Genomic DNA, 10,156 nt, shown 5'->3' on the forward strand with positions numbered 1-10,156 from the left:
TACTGAGTTCAATGTAGGGGAGTAGATATAAGAGCTGATATTAGAGCCAGTAGCAGTTTTCATCCTCAGCTTCATCCCAGTTACTGAGCACACTAAATGCAGCCTCTACTAGTTGTGCAGAATTAGTGTCAGGACCCATAGCCAACTTTTGGAGTTTCCTATGGGTGTCTGGAGCACTTTGAGATATGAAATATGTATTAAGAACCACTGTACCGCCCTGGGCCTTGGGGTCCCAATTTGTGTATCCTCTGAGGCAGTCCCACAGCCTCTGAAAATAAGCAGAGGGGTTCTCCTCAGGGCCCTGTTGTACTTCTCTTAATTTAGACCAGTTAATGGGTGGCTGGCATACTATTCTCACGGCTTTCAAAAGCAGACCCTGAAAATATCCTAACTTTTCTTGATCATCAGTATCATTGGGATTCCACCCAGGGTGAGTCCCTCCATCCTTTAGTGTGTGCCTTCCAACTGTACAAATCAGAGGTGGAAAAGGGGATGTGCACATTAATGAGTCTCCCCTCACCATCCAGGAAACTGTCTTAGGGGATGTATTCCAGGTTTGTAACTGGTTCCTACTCTAGTTGTCCTATCTGGAAGAGGAGGATGAAGGGTCTTTGCTTGTTGGAGAGTCCAATTCCCTGTAGAGATGACAAGAGATTTTCACATATTGAGGTACATGGGGTAACAATTCGAGTTCAAAACTGATTCAGCTTGAACTAAAAAGCCTGATTTATGGCCTATCAAACATACATTGCACATCTGATTAACCATTAAAGTAAAGAATGTACTCTCTTAAGAATACGTACTTCCCCTCCTAGCCCTACTGGTAACGCCCTATTGATAATGCCCAGATTAGTCCCCTTCTGGGCATCATGGTCCTGTTGACCTCCTAATTTGCAACTGAATACGTCTTTGACAATGTATCCTGGGTGTGTTTAATGTATCTTCTTTGTTCTAAAAAATATATAAGACCGTACTGAAACCCATGCTTCTCCAGAACACCTTCTAAGGCCTCCCTGGCTTATGATCCTCACTGTGGCTCATAATAAACTCACCCCAATTTTGATTTATAAGTTGGTTATGGATTATTTGCATCAACAGAGGGATTGCTGGGGGGGGCGGTGGATAGTAAGATGTTTGGCCCTGTTACAGCCTCTGGCCCGATTTGGAAGCACAGGTCCTCCTTGTCAGAAAGATAAGTCTTAGATTCAACCTTTAAGCTTTCATTTAGACATAATGAAGCACTTGACATAAGGAATTTCTTCCTATTTCTTGGTTCTTTTGAAAAATAGATCTAATTGTAGTATGGTGTTAACATTTAGGGTCCCATTTCTGGCCATCACTCCCCATCTTCCAGTGAATATTGCCACCTGGCTGTGTTACCTAAAAGGATTATCTGCTCTCAGGTCAATGGGGAATACCTGAAGGCCTGCCAATTGTGGAGGATGCGGCCCAATGGGCTTTCCTCTGGGATAGAGCTTGCTCCCCCCATATTGTAGCATCTTTTCTTCTGATCTGTTTCCAGTCTCCCAGAAGCAGCTTGTAATGGTTAGTGGTGATGCAGATGCCACGAGGCTGTGCCCAGAGAAGGTTTAGCACCTTAATCACCTGAAACTAGACCCAGGCCCAGTAACTAAATCCTTAAAGGGAAAATAATACTGGTGGACACTGGGTTTCACCCAGGCATCACTGATAGGAAGGGCAAGGAAAGAGACCTAGGAGTCCAGAAAAGCCAGACTGTGGAAAAACAAGATTGATGTCGAGCATCCTCAACAAAAACAAATGACAAAAAAAAACAGACTCACCAACTCCAGAGGGGGCTTGACCACATCTAAGGGGACCCCTCTCCGATCACAGGTACAACACAAAGACAGGCTCAGTGACTTCAGGGGGAGCCTCAAACCCCCACCTCATCATTCCAGAGGAGATTCATTCTCTAGAGGGGACTGGAACCCTGGACTAGTCAACAGAGATTGCTCCCATTCACCAGTGTCTGGGCTGTGCAATCCAGACAAGACTCAATCTCCAGAGAGGACCTGAACCCCTGACTAGTCATCAGGGATTGCTCCCATTTCACCAGAGCCAAGCATTGGCCCTGCCTGAGTGGCCAGGTCATGCAATCCTTCTACTCAGAGGGGACTCTCACTTCCCTGAGCCAGGCTACCCCAAGATGGGACTCGAACCCTGAAGCCAGGCTTTAACAGGTGGATTTTATGAGACAACTTAAAGAAATAAATCTTATAGCCATGCCATGGGGTTGGCACCACTCACCTCCATTGAGAGATCCACAGAGCAAAGCACTCTGGGTCTCCCAAGGGGTCAACAAGATCAAGCTGGCAGCATGAGCACCACAAAGAGGCAAGTCCCACATTGGGCACCACTTTGTTACTGAAACCAAAATGGGTTCCCTCCTGGTGAGTTAAATCAGACTCTCCACCAGAAGTAGTAGTCTCACAAAGTAAGCTATATTTGCAGTAAATAGGAGACCATGAGGAATCATTTCCAGAGTCATGGTGTCCCCAAACAAAGGGAAGGAGGGACGTTTATTTCAGATGGGGGATGAATATTCAAAAGGGAGAGGTGAGTATCCTCTTGCACAGGCTCAGATGGAAAACATGCTTCCACACACACTGCAGCTGACGGTAATAAGGCGTAAGCCCCTCCTGGAGAGATCTTAGCATTAAAAATAAAGCAAAGGTCATAGGTGTACCTCTTGTGGTGAGGACTGATCTGGTCCCAGGAGGTTGGTGATGGCATCTCCTTAACATAACAAAAGGAAAAAATATTTGGAAAAAGAGTTAGATGTTTCTAAACCCACTCTTGAGTCCCTCAGGATAACTAGTCAGTGATAAGGGCGGGTCTATGTCAGTTCATACAGTGTCTCTGTGAACTCAAGGGAGGACTCTGTGAGGTCAGAGGGCATCTTGTAAGGTCAGGCGAGGACTCTGTGTGGTCAGGGGAGGACTCTGTGAGGTCAGAGGGCACATATGTGAGGTCAGGGGAGGTATCTGTGAGATCAGGGGTGCTCTCCCTGAGTTTGGAGGGGGGGTCTCTATGAGGTAGGTGGGTGTCTCTGTGAGGTCAGATTGGGTTTCTGTGAGATAAGAGAGGTTGTCTCTGATGTCATGGGAGGTCCATGTGGCCAGGGGAGGTCTCTGTGAGGTCTGATTGGGTCTCTCTGAAGTCAGGGGAGGCTCTGTGAGGTCAGCAAGTGTCTCTATTAGATCTCTGTGAGGTCAGAACAGGTATCTGTGAGGTCAAGGGTGGTCTCTGTGAGGACAGATGTCTCTGTGTGATCATGGGCAGTCTCTTATGTCAGGGGAGGTCTCTGTGTGGTCAAGCAGGTCTCTGAGTTCAGGGTTGTCTCTGTGAGGTAAGAGTTCTGTAGGGGAGGAAGACATTTCCTCTACCCACTCTGGGTCCTTCTGGCCAGACAACGAATTAAATTCACATGAGACAGAATAACAGGAGAAAATTAAACAAAGCTTTACAGCATGTATACATGGGAGAGACCCAGAAAAACTGAGTAACTCACCAAAATAGCTGAAGCCACCACCTTAAATACCGTCTTCAGCTAAAGACAAAGGAGGATGTTGGGGGTGGGGGGAGTGAGTTATGGGAGATTATCAGAAAAGCACAGTAAACAAGAGTAAGGTTATTATGCAGATTTAAGTCCTTGCCTTCTGCATTGATAAGAGTTTCTAGAGATAATGTCATCTTCCCTTCTTCCTGGTACAGAGAGGGAGATGCCTTTACAGATGGGTAAGTAAATTCTACTTTTCAGAGTTTCTCTCATGTCTGCAGTTTTTAAAAGTAACCAGCCCAAAATAATCCTCATGCCAAAGAGGCATATCTTGGGGTGGCCAATTCCAGTCCCTCACAGTTCTCTGTGTCTTCAGGGGAGGTCTCTGTGAAGTCAGACCAGGCTCTGTGTGGTAAGGTCAGCTATCTGTGAGGTCAGAGTGGGTATCTGTGAGGTCATGGGAGGTCTCTGAGATCAAGGAGATCTCTGAGTTCAGGCAGGCCTCTGTGAGTTCAGGGGAGGTCTCTCTGAGGTAAAAGTTGGTCTCCATAGGTCAGAGAAGGTCTCTGTGAGGTCAGAAGAGTGTCTTTCTGAGGTCAGGGGAGGTTCTTGAGGACAGGGAGGTGTCTGTGATGTCAGGCAAGGTCTCTGTGAGAGAGGGGAGTTCTATCTGAGGTCAGGGGAGATGTCTGTGAGATCGGGGGATCTCTGAGATCAGGGAATGTCTCAGAGTGCAGGGAGGTCTCTCTGTGTTCAGAGCAAGTCTCTGAGGTCGGAGAGGCCTCTGTGAGGATAGAGGTGGTCTCTCTGAGGTCACTGGAGGTCTCTGTGAGATAATGTGAGGTCTCTGTGAGGTCAGAGCAGTCTCTGTGACATCAGTGGATGTCTCTGTGACCTCACACAGGTCTCTGATGTCAGGGAGGTGTCTTTGAGATCAGAGAGGTCTCTTTGTGCTCACTAGATGTCTCTGAGTTTAGCGGAGTTCTCTGATGCCACTGAGGTCTCTGAGGTCAGGGAGGTCTCTATGAGTTCAGGAGAGTGCCGTCAAAGGCGGTCTTTTAGATCAGGGGAGGTCTCTCTGAGATCAAAAGCAGTCTATCTGGGGCCAGCCCGGTGGCACAGAAGTTAAGTTCAGACTTTCTGCTTCAGCTGCCTGGGGTTTGCCAGTTCCGATCCCAGGTGCAGACATGGCACCACTTGGCAAACCATGCTGTGGTAGGTGTCCCACATATAAAGTAGAGGAAGATGGGCATGGATGTTAGCTCATGGCCAGTTTGCCTCAGCAAAAAGAGGAGGATTGGCAGCAGATGTTAGCTCAGGGCTAATCTTCCTCAAAAAAAAGCAGTCTATCTGAGTTCACAGGACTTCTCTGTTAGCTCAGAGGATGTCACTGTGAGGTGATATGAGGTCTCTGTGGGGTCAGAGGGGATATCTGTGAAGTCAGGGTTCATCTATGTGAGGTCTGGGGAGGTCTCAGTGTGTCAGAAGGGGTCATCGCCAGGGCAGAGGAGGTATGTGTATGGTCAGCAGGGGCATCTGCAAGGTCAGAGGAGGCCTCAGGGAGGTCAGAGGGCACTCTGTGAGGTCAGGGGAGGCCTATGTGAGGTCAGGGCAGGCCTCTGTGAGATCAAGGAGGTCTCTGTGAGGTCATAGAAGGTCTCTACGATAGAAGGGGTTGAGTTTGTGAGGTCAGCTTGAGCCTCTTTGAGGTCAGGGGAGCTCTCTATTGGTGAGAAGGGGTCTCTGTCAGGTCACAGGGGGTCTCTGTGAGGTAGGGATGTCTCTTTGAGGTCAGAGTGGGTCTCTATAAGCTCAGGAGAGGTCTCTGTGAGGCCAGAGGGGAACTCTGGGGGAAATGAGAGGTCTCTGTGAGGTCATGGGAGTTCTTTGTGAGGTCATGGAGGTCTCTGTGTGGTCCAGGAGTTCTCTTTGAGGTTAGGGGAAGTCTCTGTGAAGTAAGAGGGGGTCTTTGTGAGATAAGGGGAGGTCTCTGTGAGGTCAGGCATGGTCTCTCTTAGTTCAAAAGGCATCTCTGTTAGGTTAGGGAGGTCTCTGTGAGATTATTGATGTCTCTGTGTGGTCAGAGGGTGTCTCTGATTGGTCACGGGAGATCTGTGTGATATCAGGGGAAGTCTCTGTGAGGCTTGAGTGTGTCTCTGTGAGGTCAGGGGAGGAATCTGTGGGTTCACTGAGGCCTCTGTGAGGTCAGGAGAGGTCTCTTTGAGCTCAGAGAGGTCTCTCTGAATTCAAGGAAATGTCTGAGGTCAATGGAGCCATCTGTGAATACATGGAAGTCTGTGAGGTCTCTGTGATGTCAGATGATGTCTCTGAGTTCAGGGCAGGTCTCTGTGAGATCAGGGGAGGTCTCTATGAGGTCAGGCAGGTCTGAGTTGAGGGAGGTCACTGAGGTCAGATTATGTCTCTGTGAGGTCAGAGTGGGATTCCATGAGGTCAGGGACTTTCTCTGTGAGTTCAGAGCAGTCACTGTGAGGTCAGAGGTGGTCTCTGTGAGGTCAGGGGAGGTCTCTGTCAGTTCAGATGCTGTCAATTTGAAGTCCCTGGAGGTGTATGTAAGGTCAGAAGTAGTCTCTGAGAGTTAGGGATGGTCTCTGTTAGGGCTGAGCGGTCTCTGTGACATCACTGGAGGTCTCTGTGACATCATGGTAGGTCTTTGTGACATCAGTAAGATCTCTTTTAGGACAGAGGGGATCTCTGTGATATCAGGGGTGATCTCTGTGAGGTAAGGGAAGTCACAGTGAGGTCAGAGGGGTTCTCTGTGAGGTCATGGGAGGTCTCTGTTAGGTAAAGGGAGTACTTTGTGAGGTCTGGGAGGTCTCTGTGTGGTCCAGGAGTTCTTTGTGAGGTCAGAGGGGATCTCTATGAGGTCAGTGTAGATCTCTGTCAGGTCAGGGGAGGTCTCTATGAGGTCAGTGGAGGACTCTGTGACATGAGAGTAGGTCTCTTTGAGGTCACAGGAGGGCTCTTTGAGGACAGAGGGGATCTCTGTGTGGTCATGGGAGCCCTCTGTGAGGTCTGAGTGGTCTCTGTGACATCATGGGAGATCTGAGGTCTGAAGGGTTCTCTGTAAGATCATGGTAGGTCTCTGTGTGGTCAGAGGGTTTCTTTGTGAGGTCATAGGAGATCCAGGTGTGGTCAGATGGGGTGTCTCAGGTGGCAGGGAAGGCCTCTGAAGTCAGAGGGGTTCTCTCTGAGGTCAGGGGATGTCTATGAGGACAGGGAGGTCTCTGTGAGGTCAGGATAGGTCTCTCTGAATTCAGAGGGCATCTCTTGGGTTAGGGGAGGTCTCTGTGAGGTCAGAAGGTCCATCTCCCCACCACAGCCAAGAAAATCAACCCTCCTCAGGAGTGAGAGTCAGGCAGACCCCTGGGTGAGGTCAGGGAAGTGGGGAGGGAGCGGTGCACCTGCCTTCCTTTCCTCAGGTCCTTAAGATTCTGGATGCCTGGGTCACAGCTGCCACAGCCAAATGTCTGGCTGCCCCCACAAGCTTTTCTCCTGCCACCACCCTACAAGGCTCAGGGGAGGTCAGACAGGGCAGTGAAAGGCAGTTTCCCAGCATCATCTGTGGCCTCCAACCCGGACCTGGGTGCAGGGGGATAGGACCCGATGGAGAAGGTGGGGCAGGACAAAATTCGTGTAGAAGATCCCTGAGGGCTGCTCCAGGTGATGATGTTGGCCACCACCCATCTCTGGACCCTGAGGCAGCTCCCTCCCCCAGACGTGGCCAGAGGTGGCCCATTCCATTGTGCCACTGCCCAGGGATCTCTGACTCTCCCAGGACAGCCCAGGCAACTCTGGAATGACCCCCTCACCGCATGCATCCCTCAGGCCAAGGCCAAGACCAAGTCTGGCATCCTCCCTGGGGAGCCCAGGCAGGGCAGGCAAGGACCTGGATGTGGTGGGCAGCAGCTTCCAGGTTGGGCACACGAGAAGTTGGGCAGGCAGCTTCTTCCTCTGACAGGGCTGATGACCCTTCCCAGAAAACTTTCTGGACCCAGGGCTCTTTCCTTCCTAGTAGTCCCACGGACACCATCTTGGCCTGAGGGGCTGCGTTGGCTGGCCCTCTTTGGGAAAATCGGCAAGCTATGGGGTTCTCCTCTCCCTCTGCCCCAGAGTGGCATGCAGGTGGGTCCTGCCAGTGCAAGCACTTACCTGGGGGGATGCCCCATCCGTTACCTAGGTGGCCAGTCTGCCATGCCGCTCTTCTTTGCAAGGAGCTCCAGGCCTTCTGACATACTAGGCACAGTCTTCCCTCCTCCTGGGGTAGAAATGTTCAAAAGTGAACTAGGGTCCACCTTTCCTTCGCCTGTTTCTCACCTCCCCTTCTGACCTTCTGCTCAGGTGGCTGCTGGCCTTCTCACGGGGGAGGGCTTCTGGCCCTGTTTTCCAACAATGACTCGGGGAGGACACCCAGGCTGTCTCTGCCAGCTGACTCATTCCAGGCCTCAGTGACTGGTAGAAAAATCATGGCCCCACATCACAAAGGAAACTTTTGACTCCAGGAGGAGGAAAGGCCTTGTCTATTCAGAGTCCCAGAATGCCTTGCTCAGTAGTGTGGCACAGCAGACAGGCCACCTAGGGAGCAAATGGGGAGCCTCTCGTGCAAGCTTTTCCCACAGCAGCACTCACCCTCAACTCCAGGAGTCAGAAAAACCTGATGTCCTGCTGCCTGGGGCACTACCCTTGGCAGAAATCCTAGAATAAGGGCAGACAGACACCCTGTCCTGGCTCTCTCCCTGAGTGCACAGCCACAGGGCAGAGGGGAGGTACACTCTGGCTTTCCTGCTTTCTTTCAGCTGTGTCTCACATCCGCTTCCCCCATTCTGCTCAGGTCACTGCTGCCTCCTTGGAAGAGGTTTTCCAGTCCTGTTTGCTCACAACTAACCCAGGAGGACAAGAAGATTCTCCCTGTGCCAGCCGGTTCATCTGCGTCCTCACTTATTGCACAAAAAAAACACAGCCTCTCATCACGAATGAACATTTCTGGCTTGAAATTAACTGCTTATAAATTAAGTATTCCTAAATCTCAGAAATATAATAGAAACTAACTCAAATGCTTTTCAAGTTTATGTGATCTAGGATGAATCTTTAGTAAACAAAAGCTAGCTGAAGATTGTTGGTGTAAATAAAAAACAGGCATGTCTCCAGAGTTGTTAGTTGGGCGTGATGCAAATGTGCAGCTTTTCTCTCTGCCTGGGTTCGAGTCAGGCAGGCTCATGCTGTCTCCGACACAAAGTTTGTCAGCAAGAAAGTAACAAGATGATGGTTGGCTATTTAATGTCTACTCCAAGCATGGTTGCTAAAAGTAAATTATTAAAATAAATGTAAATGAGATCAAAGTTTACACTAAGTTAAACTAAATAATGAATAGTCATTGAGTCCCTAAATCATTTTCCAAACAGGATAAAATACTAAAACATTAATTACTGAAGATAGGTTTATCTAAATTTGGCTTCCTATTGCAGAAAACTAATGATATTTGAGTCTATTAGTGAATGTGTTTTATGCCAGGCCGAGAAATTTTCTACGAAAAACGGCAATGTTTCTAGAAATTTATAAAAGGTATTTTAAGTTTGTAAAGACGCAAAATGCTAATATAGTTCACAATTGCTTACTTTTTAATTTTTACCAGGAATTGGGGATTCTAAGGGTTAAGAATTCTAATATATGTAACTAAAACTACAAGAAATAAAAAGAGAAACACCCCTGTATGCAAGGGGAGTAGGATGTGTTTTCGGTAAAAGAAGGTATAAGGACTGGAAATGCATTTTATTGAGGGAAAAGAAAATAATTTTGTCTTAAAGAGAGGCTGGTTATTGCAGAATGGGAAAGCGGAAAACATAGGACAAAAGCTAAATGTAAAAAGAAAGCTGTAGAAGGTTTATGGAAAAGAATATTGAGAAAAGAATTTTAATGTGTGGTCAAGCTGGGTAAGATTACAATGAATTTATTAAAATGAGCTTTAATACTAAAATAAGATGATGCACAATTACAATGTGGCCTCCTCTTCTCTGCAAAGGACAAGGTTTTCTTGGGCTATTGTCTGCTCTTGATAACAGATTTGGAAAGCTTCTCTGCCTTTAAGTAATATGCTACAAAACAGAGATTTTGTGTTTTATCAAAATGATTTCTTGTGCTTTGTTTATTAGGTCTCTAATTTCTTAGGAAAACTTGAGTCTTAGTGTTGGAGTTGAGTTTTGCATACAGCCATGCGACCTTTTGTATTTGCCTTTGAAACCTGTTGCTGTTACTTTGGTCAAATAGATACTTAAGTATTATTTTATGCTGATCCGTGATCCTATTTTCTCAAGTGTCCAAACCTTTTGATATTTTGACAAGCTTCCCAAAATATTCAAATTCTAAATAAACTTTTTTTCAGCCTGGATGTAACTTTGGGATTTTCTAAGTGGCACCTGAGACATCTCAAATGATTTATTCCCTCTCCTTATAAAAAGAGACATATTACACTAATTAGGCTTATTTGGTATGTCAAATTACATGAGAAACATGGTCAAATAAGCAATAATAAGTGTTTTTAGGTTTATTGTATGGGTGAATGTTACTAAAGTGTTGTAGAAATTGCATATAATTCCTAAAAATCTGATATGCCCTAATATA

The 10,156-nt window shown here is 47.5% G+C and overlaps 1 long non-coding RNA gene across 2 annotated transcripts; it reads right to left on the reverse strand.

Moving 5' to 3' along the window:
• Window positions 1–2,453: 2,453 nt before the first annotated feature.
• LOC138917548 (uncharacterized) lies at window positions 2,454–8,221 on the reverse strand. 2 transcript variants are annotated; one of them, XR_011425730.1, is made up of 3 exons: window positions 8,168–8,221; window positions 7,691–7,796; window positions 2,454–2,757 (listed from the first exon to the last, which is right to left on the reverse strand). It is a non-coding gene; the product is annotated as an uncharacterized lncRNA (long non-coding RNA). The 2 variants fall into 2 exon arrangements; XR_011425731.1 differs by lacking the exon at window positions 8,168–8,221 and adding an exon at window positions 7,869–8,147.
• Window positions 8,222–10,156: the final 1,935 nt, after the last annotated feature.

This window comes from Equus caballus, chromosome 14 (assembly GCF_041296265.1).
Source record: "Equus caballus isolate H_3958 breed thoroughbred chromosome 14, TB-T2T, whole genome shotgun sequence".
NCBI classification, from domain to species: domain Eukaryota; kingdom Metazoa; phylum Chordata; class Mammalia; order Perissodactyla; family Equidae; genus Equus; species Equus caballus.